General features: G+C 46.1%; 1 protein-coding gene across 5 annotated transcripts in view; it reads right to left on the minus strand.

The window, feature by feature from the left end:
- The window catches only part of DAB1 (DAB adaptor protein 1), a 1,235,135-nt gene that overhangs the window by 378,014 nt on the left and 837,115 nt on the right, over window positions 1-20,006 (minus strand). The window contains exon 1 of one of the 5 annotated variants that reach the window (XM_037148508.2): window positions 14,933-15,103. The exons of 3 other annotated variants lie outside the window; for them this stretch is intronic. The gene's annotated coding sequence lies outside the window, so the exon portion shown is untranslated. Of the gene's footprint in view, window positions 1-14,672; window positions 14,819-14,932; window positions 15,104-20,006 lie in introns of those variants that run through there. One more of the 5 variants, XM_037148507.2, reaches the window with a different exon arrangement.

The following is a 20,006-nucleotide window of genomic DNA, read 5'->3' on the forward strand; positions in this document are numbered from 1 at the left end:
AAACTTTAAACAGAGGGATTTCACATTAAAAAATCAAGATTTCTAGCTGAGGACCTGGCTGCTGTGGTCCAGCATTCCCATATTGCAACTATCAGCTGAGCTGAATAGGGGCTCCCCAACCCGCACCCCCTGACTGTTTCACTCACCAGTGTCCGCTGCATGGCCCCTGGAGGCACCTGATCTTGCAGAGCTGAAGGCACCTGAAAGGCCCTTTACATGCACCACACACCTCCTCATTTCACCTAGTTAGAAATAACCACGTTTCTCCTTAGACTGCTTCTGGACCAAAGGCAATAGAAGAACCCAGGGAACTGCAGAAAAGGTGGCACTAAGAAAGAGCCATTTCACCCAGTCACAATCTCAGGGCTAACGCTGGGTGACAAGGTGTCCGTGAACTGGCCCTGCTTACCTTCCCAGCCTCACTTTCTCTGGCTCCGGCCACCCCACCATTCCGTGGTCCCGCCACAGTTACTTACTGAGGGCTCCCCACACCTGGAAGTCCCAGCTCTACTTTTATCATGGGCCCCGATCTAGGTAGGACATGCCTTCTTCATGCTTTCATGGATTTCGCATCTTCCCCAGAAGACTGTACACACTCTACCAGCAACTGTAGTTTCCGTCACACTTAGCCTGAAGCCTGGCACAGGACCCAGAATGTAGTTATTGCATAAAAACACTTGCCCGCAAACTTCAAGTTGCCTTCAAAATATTCAACTTAGATACTGACCCTTCCTTACCCTCGCAAAACTTATCTTTTTTTTTTTACCTCAGCTAGTATGTTTTTGGTTATACTTAGCCATCACATTTTTATCTGTTTATTTGTGCTTCTCAGACTCATTCTAGATCTTAAGGAGGGAGCCTGTGTCTTCCTAATGGCTATAACTGTGGAGCCCACCATAGTTCCAGTACCTGTAAGGGGCTCCAAATGATTACTCCTGGTAACAGACACAGAAGCACCGTTACCCCCTCCTCACCATCACCATGACCCTCAGCCTCACCACCGTCATCCCCACCAGCATCACCATCTCCATTGGATGGAGAGCAGAAACCCAGTGCGTACATATTTCTGCCAGGAGCCAGGGTCCACACGCCTGCCTGTGTGTCTACCTCGCCGCAGTGCAGCCAAGGGGTGGAAAAGATCAGAATCCTGACGACCACCATCTTTCTACCTGTTGCCACCTGCTCTTTCACACTCTCCCAATTTAAAAGTAAAACCGAACAATTGCTTGTTTAGATCATGTCCAAGACAAAGTCGCCATCATGTCAGTAACCTGTAATGCACCTAGAAGGTAGCCGGATGAATAATGTGTGCGTAATTCAATTCCAGTACTGCATGGCGGGCGTCTTTACCCAAGAACATAGCTCATATCTTCTTTCTCTGGAGTTTTCTGTAAGTTATGGATTAATAAACTTTCCCTAAGAATGCAACTTTATTAATCTTACAAAATATTCAGAAAAGAAAAATATTTTATCATGCCCATCTAAAGTGAATTATGATAAACCAGGTCCCCAGGTGGGGACAAGAAATAAAGTTGCTTTCTGCAGCAAACTGTGTGTGGGCGGTACTGGCTTTCCCCCTCCAGTCAGATTTGGAGTAAACAAAATAGCAAACTGTATCCTGACCTGTGAAGACAAGAGAGGCCACCAAGGTCACAGCAAACCACGACCCAAATTCTGAAGGAAGGAAGAGAAAATTAGTACAGGGTGGCATTAGTTCAAGATCCTCCTTCTAAAACTGAGGGGGCAAAAAGGAGACACAGGAGACCTGAATGTCAGCATTCAAGTCTGAATTCTCTTCATCGTACTGACGGGTGTCCTTTCGAGGGGAATGCTGTGTGGCCTCCTGCAGTCCCTCTCACGGGTCTGCGGGCGGAGGGGTGACGCAGAAAGAACGGCCATTTGGGCCGTGTCAGTGTGCACCCCGTACAGTTCTAATTGTGCACCCCGTACAGTTCTAATTGTGTTGCAGGTGTTACTTCTTTTGATTTATAAAACAACCCTGGAAGAACTCATTTTTCCAAACTGAGACTGAGAGTTAAGGGTCTCTGCAATGGCCGCAGAGCTAGTTATTGGCCCAACTAAACCATGGTTTGACCATCTGTAAAATGGGGATAATAACACCCACCCTGTCTATCCGACTCTTCTAAAGATCAAAGGAGAAGATACCTGAATGGTTCATGTGTGTGTATACATGTGCATACACACACACAAAATGCTACAGAAACATGAGATGCCTAGAGCGCCGATCCACCCATACATGCACCTGCTGACTTCCTTTATTCCATCTAAATGTTGAGCGTTTTAATGTTTGAACAAAACCAAAGATGCAGACCTGAAACGTCATTCACTGCAAAGAGGAAAGAAATGGTTCCAGCTTCCCTATTAACCCCTTGGTGCCCCAATGTCCTTTGTGCCAGGCCTCCAACCCAAGCCAAGCCTCCCCTTCCACGGAACCACAGGCTGCCCTGCCAGGCTGCAGGAGCAGGTCCGGCTCAGCATCCGGTTATTCCAGAGAAGCACTGCCCCAACCCGCATGCTTACAGCCCTGTTTCCATTCACTCTCCCTCTGTCTCGTTAAAATACAGGTTCACAATCCCATATTCAAATTCACGTGCGTGAATTTGATGTGTGAAGAACAGAGATTCTATTTTGCATTTTAGAAAGGCAGCATATCCTATGCTATACACTTACCTTTGATTTGTAATATCCCTTCCTGGGTTTGGGGTGACCCCCTGCAATCAAATTCATTAGTGCTTCTTGAGCCGTATGTATGACTATCTGTACTCAGAGAGATCAATAAAGATTATAAGTAGTCTCATGAAAGCTCGGGTCAGATCAGGTCAGGTATTGCCACTAAATGAGTTCTAAAAAATGAAAAAAAAACCAACCACGAAAAAACAAAAAAAAACCCATCCTGAGTTCTCCGAGGCTTTCAGACTTTGGAATTGCAGAACAAGAGAACTGCTGGGTCCCACTTCTAACAGACAATCCCCAGGCACCACACGGAAATGCCCCGCCCTGGCTGGACAGATTACTGCCTGCAGAATCCCCCTCAACTTTCTGCAGAGGAAGTGGGGTGGGGTTGGGGAGAGGGGAGCGGAGGAGTAAGTGTTTCACCTCATTGTTTTCCTTTAGCCCTGCGATACTAGCAAACACTGTGTCAGAGATTCCTTTTCCTGGCACACGAACTAGTCCTCTGCCTCCTGGCCTCTTCCCCTCTCCGTTGAGTGTGGCAAGAGGCCGTCCCCAACTACATCTCCCAAGCTCCCTGGCCAACGACTTCCAGCTGGATGTGCTCAGTGGGAAAGACTGGTGGGAGATGGGAAGGAAAGGGGAGGAGAAGCTAGGGTCTCTCTCTCCCCTTCTGCCTTCCTTTGTGCTTCAAAACATCATCCCCAGAACTGGCCAAGGCTCTGCTGAGGTTCTGGCCCATCCCTGCGGTTCCCCTTGCAGCCTCTGCCGGGCTTCCAACAGCCCAGGAGTGGGCTCTGGTAACACTATCCCTCTCTTAGTGCCTGCAGATCTAAACCCAGGTGGGCTACTCTCGGTGCTTGGATTTGTTGTCACACTTACTTTCAGCTCTTCCAACACCTCCTAACAAGTTTCCTGCATTGAATTCTTCCTATTAAGTGACCTGTGTGTGCCTCCCCACTAGACTCTCACTGATACAATGTATATCATTAAAATGATTCCATTCTGCTTGGGCGCCATGGTGTGGCTGGTGTGTGTCTGGGTGTGTTGCAGAGGCAGTCTGAACCCCTGACACACACTGGTTGGCAGAGTTTCCTCTTTTGGGTGTAATTTTAAATCAGCTGCAGACAGTCCACCATGCAAAGATTCGCCCACGTGAAACACCTCTGTTACTATGGGATTTGAAGACAACTACCAAGTCCACCTCCTGGCCCTCCCCAAATCCTTCCTGCTGCACTGAAATGACGCATGTGAGAATGCGGGGGACACAGCACATTCCAGAAACTGTCAAATCATGCTATGAACTTTTACGTTGAGAACTCTTTTTCTGTTGCTGATTTGATAAAACTGGCAAGAAAAAAGGAAGGGAGGAAAGGAAGAGAGGGAGGGAGGACAGAACAGAAAAGACACAGTTTTGGATAAAAACATGTCCCAAAAGAAAATGTTTAAAATTATAACAGAAAGCACTAATTTGGTTTTCATAGACTCAGCATAGTTCACTATAGGGACCCTTTGACCTCCACTGCAAAGGAACTACGGTGGGCTTTGAACACTAAAGGCAGCAGGTGGTTAAGGTGAACTTCCTCAAAAAGCGCGCATGCGGGGCATGAAGGGCAAGTCCACAGTGGGCAAGCCCCTGAGGAACCCTCGATCTTCAGAGGGCGGCGCAGTGGCAGGCAAGGAGCAGAGCAATGGAAGGCGTAATGAAGTGTGGTGTTTAATGGAGACGGGGCTCAGGAAGCCTGGGAAAGATACATATATGCCTGGGAAAAGCAGGCAGAAGGAAGCAGCCAACTTAGATTAAGCCTACGTGGAATGGCTTTCCCTTATTCTCCTCAAAGAGGGCCATGTTAGTCCAGTATTCAACCCACTTCCTCCCAGCCCTGTGGGTTTACGGCTCCTCAATCAAGACTTCGCTCTCCACTGATACATATGAGTGTATCTTTGAGTGACTCTGCTCTCAGATGTATCCAGGATGACATCTGGCCCCACAGCGATGAACCCACATATAGAACAAAGAGAAAATATACAGTGTTATCGAATTAACCAAGGGGTTTATCCCCTAATCTTGCTTTCGATGGGAGATCCTCTTTTATACCAACCTAAACTAGTACGGTATATGTTACCATCATTCCAGAAAAATACAATGAAACACACTGAAGACAGGCAGGGGAGAACAGGGGCAGAGGTAGACCACTTGGCGATTTGAACTTTTGTCAACATTGATTTCATAGGGGTAACTTTTGGAGAGAAATAACTATCTGTCTCACATCCTGAAAAATAAATACTATTTTAGTGAGAAGAAATACGTGGGAGTGGGCTTATGAAAGAATTAATGGCATAAGGAATGAGAGAGAGAGAGGAAGGAGGAGGAGGAGGAGGGAGGGAAGAGGCACAACTGGCAAGTCGTCATCAACAACACTTGATGCCACAGTGGGACATGTCTCCCATTATCCCTTTTTTACAGGTATGTTATAGTTTCCATGCATAAGGGTCCTTCCTTCAAGTGAAATGTGCTTCCGTTACTTCACTGGAATGTCATCCCAGTACATCTGGGGATTTTAAGTCAGCATGAGGTGGAAAGGGCATTGGTGTGGGTGCAGGGGGACCTGGGCTCTGTTCCCGCTGAGCTAATGACTTCATGTGTCCAGACTGGCGGTTCCCGTGTCAAAGTGGGACTAACACCCACTGATATGAGAGAAGCCTAAAAAGCCCAATGAGACTATAGCTACCAGCCAAAATTTGCCCCTGAGGCAGCCTGGTGACTACGGCCGACCTGCCGTGCTGGACCAGCGTGTCTGCAGCCAGACTCCGGCCCGAGATATGTCAGGCAGGGCGTCTGACCAGGCGAGGTCTGCGCCACCTGTGTGCCTCTCCTCACCCTCCCAGGGAGAACCAGAGATGTCTTCCAAAGTCCTCTACCAACTGAACCAGGTGACTGGCTGCTACTTGGACAGATCACACCCTCAAGAGCCTCACTTGTCACTTCTGCACTCCCACAGGCCCCTGGGACAAAGGACATCGCCCCGAGGCTGTCAGCCTGTGAAGAAAGGGAGTGATCCAGTCGGGAGAGGTGCTACCTACCCACAGCCTTTTCCTCCAGGTGGTTCCGAGCATCAAACGAGAGCTTGTAAAGCACCCAGCGTTCTGTCCGCACGGGATAAGCATGAGCTTCCGTCCTCCCTCCCTAAACCCCACCATCCAGAATAAGCAATACAGGTGGAATGCACGGAAAACTAACATATAATTAAGAAATATAAGTTTTAAAGATAGCATTTACAAGAGCAACTAAAATATATAAAGCACCTGGAAATATATTTAACAAAAGTGCATACCTTTATGAAGAAAATTATAGTATGTATTGAAAGACAGTTATAAATAAGAACTAAATAAATGGAGAGAGGTATTCACCAGTAAAAATACTCAATATCATAATGATGTCATTCTCCCTAAATTAATCTCTAAGTGGTGTTAACTCCAAATTCCAAGAGTATTATTATGTAACTTTAAAAGATGATTATACAATGTATATGGGAGACAAAAGGCCAAGAAAAACCAACATATCTTTGAAGAATGTTGTAGAGAAATTGTCCAGCCAAATACCAGGGCTTGTTATAAAGCTATAACAAAGAAGTGTGATTTGGGCAAAAGAGTGGACAAAATACACATCTAGAAACTGACCCTAAGTGCCAGGATGATGATTTTTTTCCCACGTGGAAGAAAATCAGAACCCATTCCTGCCTCACGCCACACACACGCATACACTCGCCTGCCCGCATACACTCACCTGCCCGCACACTCACCTGCCCGCACATTCACATGCCCGCACACTCACATGCCCACACACTCATATTCCCACACACTCACCTGCCCACACACTCACCTGCCCACACACTCACCTGCCCGCACACTCACATGTCCACCCACCTACCCACCCACAGGGACTGTGGGTCCTAAGCCAAAGACCAAACAATAGAGCTTTTAGAAGATAATAAAAGGAATATGTTTAAGACATCAGGGTTAAAAAAAGCTTTCTTAAGCAAGACATAAAAAGTACTAACCATAAAGGAAAAGACTGATAAATTCAACTGTATTAAAATTAGGAAGTTAGATGGCAGAAGGCTGGCAGGAATCCAACTTCTATGTGGTCTGTGAACGCATTCAGCTTCCCAAAGGAATAAATTACAATAACCTTTTTGCATTCATGGGAACTATGTTTCAGTGATACATGCCACAGCTGGGATCCGGCACAAGGTCAGCCCTTCTTCGACTCCATCCACAGTCGGATTATTAACATGTATGGTTTAACCTGAGTGTATGTGAATGACTGTATTTTGCATTTAGAACTTTCATGAGCATGCAATGCTGCTCAGAACATGTCCCACAACTCAAGACCAGCACCAGCACATGTCACCGTCAGCACGGGTGTCCCTGGGCAGTCACAGGGGATGGCACGGGCCGGCTCCTCTGCCTTGCCCTCTGGGCCATGTTTGCACACTTTCTGATCATTCACACCCAAACTTAATGCTCGTTCTGCTCTCACTGGGATTTTACTGCCACTCCCCAAAACACAGGAGAAATCTGTACCAGTGAAATCAGGGTAGAAACCCTCGAGGTAGATTCTTGGCCACGAGCAACTTCAATCCCCATGGGAAGAGCGAGTCTGCTGTGTCCCAGAATGACCCTTATTTGGGATGAGAGGCCACTCACAGTGAGTGTGGAAGCCTTCCACGTCCTCCTCTCATTCTTTCTACCACGCATTCCTCACCAATCATCGAATGTTCATTCTAGATGTCGACATGTACACAATAATGTATGACAGGGCAGGATGACAGAGAAGGAAAATGTCACCCAAATATGACATATGTTGGAGATTAGGTGAGCTTTGTCAAGAGGATGTCTGTCCCTCACGGGTATCAAGAGAAATGCTTGTGTTGGTCTGAGAGTGCCTAACTGTAACGCTCTGCTCCTGATAATAAGTTATTTGTCAGGGACCCTGAGGATAGGACCCTCAAAGTATTTAGTGTCCAGGTACTGAGCAATTAATTAGCATTGTAACTCACAATTTTTGTTTTTGATCAAAAGCACTGACATTTATCATCTTGTTCTGTAGTGGAAGTCGATACCTCCACTGAATCAGCTATTCAATAGGACAGACTCGGGTAAGTAGTTATTGTCAATGACTCTAAAGATGTCCAGAAAACACAGATGTGACTTTCAACAGATGACAGTTACTATTTATTTCCAAGTCCAGATTAAAAAAATAAAGAACTGCAACAAAAAATATGTTTTCAAGATCGCTGATCACAGAGCATTTCAATACTGCCCATGGATAACAATGTACCCCAATCTTTTTATCCACATGAACTTAATGAACCGCATCAGACTACACACATTTAATTCAGTCCAACCCAGCAGAAACTTATTGAGTGTCTACTACCTTTCAGGGACTGTTGTTAAAAGAAGCTATATTTCCTTCCCCTAAAGAACATATAAGTGTCCTTTTTGGGACATTTATTATATAAAATACTATTTTTTCCTGATTATCTCTGTCATGATGAGCTATCAACTGGATGAGAATCCAGTGGGATTCTTTTTAAGTTCGTTCTTCTGAAAGGCACATTCAAAAAAATATATGGAATAACAAATATCAAATTTAGGACAGTGGTTACCTCCGGCAGGCGGGAAGGAGATGTGATCAGGGAGAGGTTACTACGGGGCTTCAGTTACAGGTTTTACTTCTTAAACTAAGTAGTAGGTACAGAGGTTTCCTTTTTACAGTATTGCTATTTATAGTCTTTATCTGTGTTGAACAGACTACATTTCAAATCGCATGTATTACTTTCATGATAAAATTAAATGTTCTTCCTAAAAATTAGTGATTACCTACAAACATTTCTTTCCTCTAATCTATTTCTTAAGACACTGCAGGGGTGGGGGCTCCTTGACACCAAAGTTTCTATGGCAAATAAGTTTGGGAAATGAGTGTCTTTACTGGGGGAACTCTCTAAAGCTCTAACACGTCGGTAAATACCAGGTCTTACGGAGAGTAGGATCTATAATGACCCAGAACTTCACCGAGTATTTTTAAGCACAGAATGTTTTTCCCTTCGAATGCTCTTCCTTTGAAATCCAATCACCTTGGGGAACACTCATGTTTCCTGGAACAGAGTTTTGGGAAATATGAAATCATCCATTTCAGCCTCCTACTCTACATTATAGACGCACCCAGCTATGCCCAACTCCATACAAATAATGAACCTGCATGCCCCACCTGTCTTTATCCATGCAATTCTTTCAGTCTGAAATGCCTCCCGCCCCTGAGAAGCTCCTGGTCACCCTTCCGCTTCCAGCTGAAATGCTCTCTCCTCCGCAATAACCTCCCCACCCTCTCCTTTCTCCAGTTGGAACAAATGATTCCTCTGGAAGCTTCCAGTGCTGTGGAGATATTTTCTGTGGCACATCTCACACTGGAGCAGTTATTCATGCAGGAAGCTGAGTGCCTAGACAGCAGAGGTTGCACCTTTGCATTTCTGGCACTGCTCATAATGTCCAGCACCCTAGCCCAGGGCCAGGGTCAGACACGAGGTAGGTGCTCAGTAAACATGTGTGGAATGGACATGGATGTGATGTCTGTGTGCATGACTGAAGTTGGCTTCCTCAATTTCCCAGATACTCTCAATGCGTCCTCATAACTTTTCAGTCTTTGTTGTCAATTAACAACAACAACAACAACAACAACAACAGTGACCGAGAGATAAACTCTGCAGCAGAAGCAAGGAGAGACAAAGTAAGACAAAGGAGTGGCCTAACTGATGGCTAGTGAACAGGTAAATCATGAGTCCAGTGAAGAATCAGAAAGACTGACCATCAGAGAGAGTAAGAAATTGGTATGAAGCTCACGGCCAAGACACTGAGTTGGTAATATTGCAAGACTCCCTGTAGGCGATCAACACAGCTGAGCTGGGTTCCCTCTGACCTTGTCACCTGTCTAAGAAGTCACCCCTCTCATTTTTACTCCCTAAGCTAAACAACCCTTCTTCACCACCACAAAACTTTTATCATTTTAGCTGTGAGTTCTATTGAGCAGAATTTTATTTCTGTTTTCCTTTCTCTTTATGAGAATCCCCCACTGGCATTGTAGATTGGCTGTATGTCAGGTTCAAATAAAATAAAATAATAATAATAAAAGCAAGCTAGCAATTTCTTTCCAATAGAATATGCTGCATATTTCATGAACTAGAAGCCAGAGGAGTTCTGTGATTCCTGAAGCAAAACCTTTTCATAGCTGAGGACTAAATGGAAGAAATATACAAAGAGCATCTCACAGAAGAAACCTGATCATTTGCTCTCCAACCTAAGGGAAGTGTTCAAGTGATTCATTGACTTAATGTTTGTTTGTTTGCTTGTTTGTTTGAACACAGGTTCCTATCCTGATACACATTCCATAGACCGAGTTTAGTGATAGTTTTCATGTGTATAAATGTACTGCCAGAAGGGGGTTTCCTTTTCCAACTGGATATTCGTTTTTCAGAACAGAACATGTGGCTGGCTCCTGCTCTGAGCCTGGCTATACCTCCCCACCTCCAAGTTTTATTTCTATTTCCAAGCCACTTCTTTGTCCTGGTATTAAGAGGCAATCTGGTCCTGAGGAAGGAGCACTGGACAAAGAGTCCAATAATTCTGTGTTCTGTTGGTGCCTCTCAGGTGTAAAGTTACATATCTCCCCAAGCCCCGTTTGTTTTCCAATCTGCAAATTGGGAGAGTTGACTTAATCTGCTTCTAGAATTCAATCCATCGAACAGTCATTTTATTTCCCTGAAAATACTGCTGAGAAATACAATGGCACGGAGACTTACGCATGGTGTGTACCACAATGTCTTTCACAAGGAGGAAAAATGTCCAAGAAAATATTTCCCATATGCTAAACAAAATGAAACTTGCCTGAAATGCCAAAATACATCTCTTACTCTGGCAAGAGATATATATATCAGAGTACCCCCGGTTAGGGGAGGAAAAGGATCCTATTAGGATGCTTAAGGCTCAGGATATTAATGACAAACCAACATTTTATTAGCAAAGGGAAGAATTTTTATCTCATCTGAAGGTAATAATAATAGCTAGATAGCATTACATGCTAGATACTATTCTAAGCACTTTGCGTTAAGTCCTCTAATCCCCAAAACAATCTTTGGGCCAGGCACTGTCATTTCTGTGTAAAAAAACCTGAAGCACAGAGAAGTTAAATAAGTTGGTCCTGGCCACACAGCCGGCAGGGCTGGGGGAGCTGAGGTTTGAACCCAGGCAGTCCAGCACCCACGTCCAGACTCCTAATCACCCGTTATACCACTGTTCCCTGTTAAATTTTACAAACTTTACAACCCACGTGGGAGATAGCCGAGATCACCTCTCCACTCAGAGGGAGCATTATACAATGAGTAGGGCAGATCTTGGAATCAGAATGCTTATATTCAAGTCCTAGTTCTATACTTTCCTAGCTGAGTGACCTTGGGCCAGTTACCAACTCTCTCTGTTCCCCAGTTTCCTTATCAATTAAATGATGAGAATTAGAAGTATCCACTTTAGTTTATTAAAAAATACATGCAAAGTGCTTAAAAGGGTACCTATTAATAAGTACTCCATTAAGGTTAATTATTCTTGTTTTTATTAATAAGGGAAGTGATTTGCCAAACATGCCAAAGTCAGAAAGTACCTGAATTCGACCCTGGCCTTCCAATTCCAAATGCTACTGTGTCTCCATAGCAGAATCCCACGCTCTCTGTTGCTAAAAGTTACCCTTCTCCTGAAATTCTGCCATGTGCTAAAGCATCCAACCAGACATTTTCCCCCATAAAATTGCTCAAAGACTCACAAGGTACATAATATTGCCCCTGCTTTGCAAATGATGAAACAGGTTCTAAGAGTGATTTATCCTCAATCACTTAACTAGTGAACCTTCTTTGTTAGCCCTAAATAACATTTAAAGTTCCTGACAGCAGCCTTCAATTTATGCAATTTTTAAAATTGCCATCTAAAAGACATAAACTGTGATTTTTCTCGATTTGTTAGCTTTATTAGTTTGAGAGAAGGATTAAATCCCAGCAAAAACAAAATGTTTGACTTGAGTGAATTATCAAAATGAAATGCTTCCTCAGTTAGATTCTTCATTTGCCTGCAGGGTGGCTCCAGGCATCCAAAATCCACCAGCTGCAATTTGCAAGATGGGTACCATCAGGTACCATGCCAAACACCCACCCATTTCAGAAAAACTACTTTGGAGGGCAAAGAGGAGAGGAGCAGCATATTCCTCTTTGCTTTGGGAGGAGAAAATGAACAATAAGTGATACCATCTCTTCCTGGCAGCCTCACACAATGGTATGTCTTGCAAATGAAACATACTGTGAAACAGCTTGAGAGATGAGCTTCATCAACAATAAGTAATTTTTATTCAGATTTTATTGTTGAGAACAATGAACATGATTAAATGTTTCAGATATGCCTATTCAGACCTTAAGCAACCCCCCCCCCAAAAAAAAAACCACTGAAAAAGCCATCTTCTAAATCTGCTTTAGGAAGAGCTTTAATTGCCAACTTGATGTGCAGAACTGAATTCCCACTTTTGATAACCGCACTGTTCCCAAGAAGATAGTAACCCGTTTGTACTTCCCACCTTGGCCTTTTCTCTCATCCCTTCGGATCCTCTCAGCGTTGCCAAATAGTTACAATGTCAGTCTTTCAAATCACTGCATTTTGAACTTCCTAAACCTTTCAGAGGGCCTCTGTGTATGAAAAAGAACAATAGCCCTTCAAAAGCCGTGTCTGCAAGTTCTTCAATACTCCATTTGAATGCTGGGGGTTTCAATCAAGGACATCAGCAGACAGTTCCTGATTGCTTAGAAGTTGACTTTTACAGAGCTTTGATTAGGTCGCCCTTCTCAATAGGAAATCAGGAAAATCCTTGATCCCTTTCAGATTCCAGAATTGTCCCCAAGCCTTGTCAGGATAGGAAGTGGAAGAGACGGGGTGGGGGGAAGGGTGGAGCGTTCGGAGGCCAGCCAACTTCGCCCTCCCCCATCTATCTTCCAGCCTCAGCAATTCAGGGTTCCATCCAGAATCACTCACAGTCGCTGAGATAATAAAAAACAATGGGTGCTAATTCAGGGGGTGGGGATGGTTTATAATGTTATGGATTTCCCAAAGACCTATAATTGGCGCATAAATGTACAAACGTGAGCAGGATAATTAGGGGGTTCAGAACGTAAGCTACCTTTAATTTGTATGATTACTTAAAAACATGTTAAGTGTTGTGAAGTGTCAGCGGAACCCCAACAAGGCCTTTATTCAAAACCATAAACATTGTGAAAGTGTACCGAAAGGGCCAGTTGGAGAGGAGAGGAGGAGGGAGGGACAAGGGGCGGAGGGAGGGTCCCCGCTCTGGGGTCCCAGCGCCGGGCCGAGAGCTGCACCGAAGCTTCCTTCCCCGAGGACCCGCCCGTCCGCCCCTCTCCGGGACCGCAAAAGGCGCGCTGGCTCCCACAAGCTTTCCACGGGCCTCTCTTTCTAAAGGAGATAAGCCCAAGCGTGCCCCGGCATTTAAACACACCCGCAAGCGCGGACCCACGCGGGCACGCACCCCACCCTCGCGACACGCGACGCAGCACCCAGACTCCCGCGCCGCGGCGCTCGCCGCCCCACCCACCCACCGGCGGACGCGGAGCCGGACCCCGGTCGCCCCGGCCTCCCCGCCCCCACCCCGTTCCTTCAGACTCTGTCCGCGCAGGCGGAAGCGCCCGGGCAGGACCCCAACAATGCAGACTGTGTGAAGCCGCTGGGGGTGGAGGGGGTTCACCGGGAGAGGGGCGTGCACAGTCTACGCTGGAGCTCCGCGGCGGCAGCCGACAGTTGGCTGTGCCCTGGCGCAACTCTCTCGCGTCCCCCGTCTATCTCCCCGCTAGATTCACGGGCACCACCACCCGAAAAAAAAAAAAAAAGACACTTTAAAAAGTGCACAGAACAGACGCGCCCTCCCGCCAGGGGTCACAATAATACTTCGCGGGACGAAGGCAGCGGGAGGAGCGTCCCGGCTGCAGCAGCCACCGACGTTTCGAAATTGACTTCGGACACGCATCCCGCGGCCCCTTTCCGACGCCGCGACGCACCCTCCCCCATCTCTAACTCCCAGACTCCAGATTTTCTCTTTTCACGGCTTCTTTGTGGGCCAAACCACGGGGATTTCAAAGTTTCCCTGGGGTGGGAGAGCAGGGAAGGAACTGAGCTCTGCGGGCGAAGTACAGCGTCTGGTCTGGAGCAGAGAGAAGCCAGAGGGCGGGCTGGGGAAGCGACCCGTTGGGGTGGCGGGGCGATTGGGGGTGGCGTGGAGGTAGGGGCGCGACAGAGAACTGAATCGGTGGAGGACCCGCGGAAGGGCTAGGGTCGGAGGAGACGCGGGCTGTAATTATGATGGTGTCTGCGAGAGGATAGGGGTTCCTGAGATAGCGAGGCTTTTCCACAAGTCGGGGCAGAACCGCCGCGCTGCCGGGGTGTAGGGAAGTGGAAAGCGGGCCCGGCCGGGGAACGCCGTGAGCGAGGCAGGAAGGGCTCGGGAGTACCGGGTAGCTTTTAAAGTGGGAGAGGGAGGGTACGTGGATGAGTAGAGCCGAAAGCCCAGAAGGAAGAGAGGTGCAGGGGCTCCTGGAAACGGGCGTTTGGGGTGAGCAGGTCTGGAGAGAGTACCGCGCGTTGTCAGAAGTAAAGAGATCGGGGGTTACGGGGGGAGCCCAACAAGGAAGGCGCAGAGGTCGCCCCTTTCCCCCAGCAAGTGGAGGAAAACTGCAGTCACTGTCCCCGCGGCACCCCTAGCCAAACTCCTAAGTGAGGCGCCCCTGGAGCCTTCCTCCGTGCCTAGGGGCTCCAGCTGTCCGGGCGCCGAGTCCCCGGCGGGCACCTGCCAGCACTGAACTCCTGTCCCCACCGTGGCTCACCTTGGCTCGCCAGGAGCATCTTCCTCCGCTGTCGCAGCCGCTCGGGAAGCGGCTCCCCATGCCCGGCGGGCGGCGGCACTCAGGCGCACTCTCCAGCCCGGGGAAGCCCGGGCAAGCGCAGAGATGGGTCCATCCTCCCCGAGAGCCACCGGCCAAGCGTCAGAGCAGGGGGAGGAGACCGCCCGGCGTGCAGACCCGCCTCCTCGCAGCACCCGCCCCAACCGCCCCTACACTAGCCGGGGCCTTTTGGAGATGCTCACCTGCTGACTCCCTGGCCGCCGCCTCCTGGCCTCCCGCCGTGCGCCCCTCGCCCGGGCCTGCGGCTCCTACTCCCGCTCCCGCTCCCGCCCGGGCGCTCTCTGCACTGCCGAGCGCGCTCCGAGAGCTTAGCGGAGTCTAGCGGAGTCGCGGTGGAGAGGAGGAGGAGGAACAGCGAGCCAGCGAGCGAGCGGGGGCGCCGCGGTTCGCAGTCGCCCCTCTGGAGCCCTTGCGCTGACTGCCCATCTCGGCGCCCCGGAGAGGAAGAGCCAAGCAGAGAGCACAGGGTCCCCGCCCTGGCTGTGCGGGCGGGGAGAGTGTAAGGGAGAGAAGGGGAAAAGCTACCAGACTCGGATTTCACAGTGTCCCGTGTTTTTGTCACCGTCGCCCTAGCCGGGCCCTCATTTTTCTCTGAAGATTACTCCTCCATCCAAGCCTCGCAGCAAACGCACAGCCAACTACCAGGAGTGCCCGAGGGCGAAAACTAAAACGGAAGTCCAGCGAGGGCTTGTTGCCCCCACGCCCCTGGGCAGGAGGGGGCGCTAGCTCCCAGCGGTCAAACCTGGTTTGGCTGCTCCGGTCCTCACTGAGGCTTACCAGGCTAAATTGGGCGGAAGGTTGGGGAAGGACTGCACCTGTCACGCTTCCAGCGGCCCTAGGAGGGATTCTTGCCCCGAGGATATGCAGTTAAACCTCCAGCTCTTTGTCTTCCCCCCCACCTCCCCACTCCCTTTCTTATAATGCCTGGGAGAGGACAAGCCTCAGACTAAAACAGGAGCAGAAGGCCCCAGCTCCCTACTTCTGGTCCTAATTTACAAAGATGCAATAAATGGGAGAAAGCATTGTGTCTGTCTAGAATGGTTTTTTTTGTACCCTGAGACTACATTCAACTCCAGTAAACGCCTGTTGTCTATACTGGCCTCCAGAGGCCAAGTGCCAGGTGTGGGAGGAAAAAAAAAAAAAAAAAAAGCAAATCAAGGACTGCCCCACTGGAGCAGGGAGTGGAAAAAAGGAGACAGGCAACAACAGTTCCTTAAAAAGTTTATTTTCGCCCTGGATGGTGTGGCTCAGTGAACCAAAGGGTCACTGGTTTGATTCCCAGTCAGGGCACATGCCTGGGTTGCAGGCCAGGTCCCTAGTAGGGGGTGCATGAAAGACAACCACACACTGATGTTTCTCTCCCTCTCTTCTCCCTCACTTCCCCTCCACCTAAAAATAAATAAATAAAATATTTTTTTAAAAAAAGTTTATTTTCATCCTTTTCAGGGGCCACATTTCTGTCCTCCAGCTGTGTAATAATAAAGCTAATGTGGTGGATTTGAGTTTTGTTTTTTTTTCCCCTCATAGCTTTTGTCACTCACCCATGAAAATTTAATGAAGCATCTAGGGTTATTACTTCCAGAGTCAATGGGCTAAAAATATTTAGCCTAATGCACTCCTTGCGGAGCCAGTAGGTCCGTGGCTGGTACACACAAAGTCATGGAGAGACCCTCCCTTTCTCCACAAAATTCACGACCCATTAAACTTATTCCGTAATAACAGCTTCTGTACAAATGGAGGCACCAGCAAACGGAGGCTGTCATGCACCTCCTGAAAAGATAGCAATTTACACAGAATCAAGAAAAATGTGTGAGGTCACTGGCAGGATGCAATCTTGGGAGAACAGTTGATCAGAGGAAACTCCCAACAAGGCGGGAGCAAGGTCCCCCTCTCCCCCTTGATAGACTGCTTCTACTTACTTCTGGGTGTGGCCAGTGAATCTAATGGTGGGGACCAGAAAACTGGCTCAAGTCTCTCCAACTTTTCCAAAGTTTTAAACAGTGGCCAGACTTGCCAACAAACAATGAAGATTTGTTTAGTAGGAAGTTCAGGCCCACCAGGCAACTCTATTACTAAAGATTAATAAATCATATCAGCTTTCTCATCTACAAAGACAGGCCTCAGGAATCTGAACTCAGTACAAAGATAACAGGGGACATTGACAAATCAGGAAGACTTGGTTGGCATGAGAAGAATGAGCGTAGAAAACTATTATGCACTTCAGGTGGCTGGGGTAAATGGAAACGTAGGTAATCCAACATAGGTCCAGCTCTTTACAGATTCTACCAAAAAACATTCTGAAGTTTCTCACTGCTTTAGGGGACAGCCAGGGAATGTCAAAACCACTTCCGTACATTTGAAGATCTTGCATATGAGACTTGTTCTTCTCACCACACCCCTCCCTTGTTGTGTTTTTAATTGACATTATGATTACAGAATTGAAGGGAGTGTGAGACACTGAGTTGGCAGACTAATAGAAATGGAAGAGGCTCATGTAAAACTCTATCTCTATTCAGTGTTGGACAGGGTCCACCATGAAACTGAGCAAATTCCCATTAAATCCAACAGGGGCAACAAGCTGCAGCTGTTCCCAATTCCAGGCTGAAAAAGAGCATCTATGTAGATTCTAACTGCATACAGCTGCCCAAGGACCTAATGGTCTACTGGTTTAAGTCAACCCAAATGTTAAAGGTCTGTTTTAACTTGTTATGCTAAATATGTCAGGAAACTCATCTAAGTTTTAGGGCGTTGTTTCTTTTCTTCTCATTTGAGTAACAATGTCATTTGTGTTAAGTATGGCATAAGGAAAAATCAATATGCATTCCCTTGTCATCTACCCTGAAAGACAACAAAGTGATAAGAACAGCAAAAGAGTACAAGGTCTGTCCGAAAAAAGCCCAGCCATTGTTAATTAAGTGAAAATGTTTCCCACCACATGGATGTAACCTGGCAGCCAAGGAGAGTGGACTGGAATGCGCATGTATGAACAATGACGACATCATTGTACTAGTGAGTGGAGACAGTAGACACATTGAGTGAGTTTGTGTACTGTTGTGGCCATCACATTCAAAGTGACTGAGTGAATAGGGCAATGAATCTTCATTACATCTTGCTTTTAGATTAAACATTCCTCCATAGAAACTATTCAGATGATTCAGAAGGCTACAGCTATGGACAACTGGTGATTGGCAGCCTTATCACGACAATGTCGCTCATGCGTCACATCTCCAGCAGAGTTTTTTAGGGAAACATCAAATCACCCAGGTGACTCAGTCAGAAGACAGATCTTGTATGTATTGTTTATTACATCCCAGACACTCTTCTGGGTATTTACATACCTTAACTTATTTAACCTTCACAATAGCCCACTGTATTGCTGTGTACTGGATAAAATATACACTGGAATCTGATGGGCCTGAGTCACCTTTGACAAGTTGCTTACCTCTCTGAACTTCAAAATTCTCAGTTCCTCAATGCTCATAACAGCTTGGTAAGACACCAGCTTCATGAGATTGCTGTGAGCCTTAAGTGAGATCATGCACTGGACACAGTGGGGAGAAGATAAGTCGCATGTAAAATTTCTCTTTCCAGAATAATTCCAAACCAGTTTATTATAAATCAACAACATTTACAGAGTCCATTCTATATCTCAGGCACTATGCTAGGCATTGGGAATAATGATGACAAATCAGAAACAGTTCTTGCCTTTGAGAAGCTCAGTCGATTGAATAAAAAACATGGGCATGAGTAACATGCAGATGAGCAAAAAGGAGTTCAAGTGAACGTCACATAATTCATCCCTGTGCACTTGATTCTTAAGAGACTCCGAGGGGCAACCTATTTAAGTGCTGTTGGAGGCTGACCCATGATTGAATGCAAAACCAAATGTCAGAAATCATAAATCCAACTAGTAATAACTCCTCTTCCAAAGAAAGAAATGTAAAATAGCTCATTTTGTGTATTCTATATTATTTAAAATTCTGTTTCTTTCTACAGTTGTTTGAAATATACCTCTCATTGGATGAAGCATAATAAAATGAATTTGTGCTATAAGATTTGAGGGTTTCAAACACAAATTACTACATAGCCACTGTTTATTAAATGGTTTATAGTGCTTGCATATGCCAGGAATATGATAATGTTTCTATATACATAAGGCTCTCAAATTAATAAAATCTTTAATAATGTTCAGTGGGAACATTTCTGCCAAGTTTATTAGACACATCATGTGTTCAAAGTATACTAACAATAGAATGCACAAATATCAAATGTAAATACTAAAGGTACATAAGCCTCTCACATAATCCCTTTCATTCAAGTTCAAACTCAGATTATAGTAACTTATTCAAAAAATGTTTAGTGATTGATTACTCTGTGCCAGACACAATGTTAGGCATCGGCAGAGGAAAAAAATCAAAAATAACTTAAACAACTCATAGCCATGTGAAGGAAGCACACCAACCCACTGCACTGTGACAAATGCTATGATAGTACTAACTACAGGATGTGAGAAGCACATCCAGTAGGGGCATTTAGCCCAGGGTAGGATGCTAAGAAGAGTTCATAAAGGAAGGGATGTCATCCTGAAAGGTAACAAGTAAATGAGGAAAGGAAGGATATTTCCGCCAAAGAAAAGAGAATGTGTGAAGGCACAGAAGAGATTCTTCTCTGAAGGTGGCTATGGTTGACTCTAAAAAAAAAAAGGCTAAGTTGTAAATGTTCTGGTTTGCCTTGTTTAGGACTCTGGAATTTAGTGTAAAAATAAAGAGGTCTACTTAAAAAAATATTTTGCAAACCTTACATTAACTGCATTTCAGATACTTTTCTTGTATACCCTAGACACAAGTATTGGGTTAGCCAAAAAGTGCGTTAGGATTTTCCTGTGAAGTAAAAGACAAATTTTTCATTTTCACCAATAACTTTCTTGATTTGAATAGTTTGAGTATGCCTGCTATCTCCTGCTATTGACTTCTAATGGGTAGAGGCCAGGGCTGCTGGGAAACATCTCCCAATGTGTAAGGCAGCCCCAGAGCAAAGAATTATTTGGCCCAAATGTCAATAATTCCAAGAAACTTCACAAACCACTTTGGACACATTCTTTTTGCATTTCTGTTGCATCTTTACCTCTCTTGAAACCATGGAATGTTGCACATTTTCTTCCATCTTCAATATTAAGATGACTGCACAAAAATTCACCAATTTTGATAATTTTTTTAAATGCACATTCATATGACAGCTGTCACAATACAATCCAAC

This window comes from Artibeus jamaicensis, unplaced genomic scaffold (genome assembly GCF_021234435.1).
Source record: "Artibeus jamaicensis isolate MK-2021 breed Jamaican fruit bat unplaced genomic scaffold, CSHL_Jam_final scaffold_1019, whole genome shotgun sequence".
Classification (NCBI taxonomy): domain Eukaryota; kingdom Metazoa; phylum Chordata; class Mammalia; order Chiroptera; family Phyllostomidae; genus Artibeus; species Artibeus jamaicensis.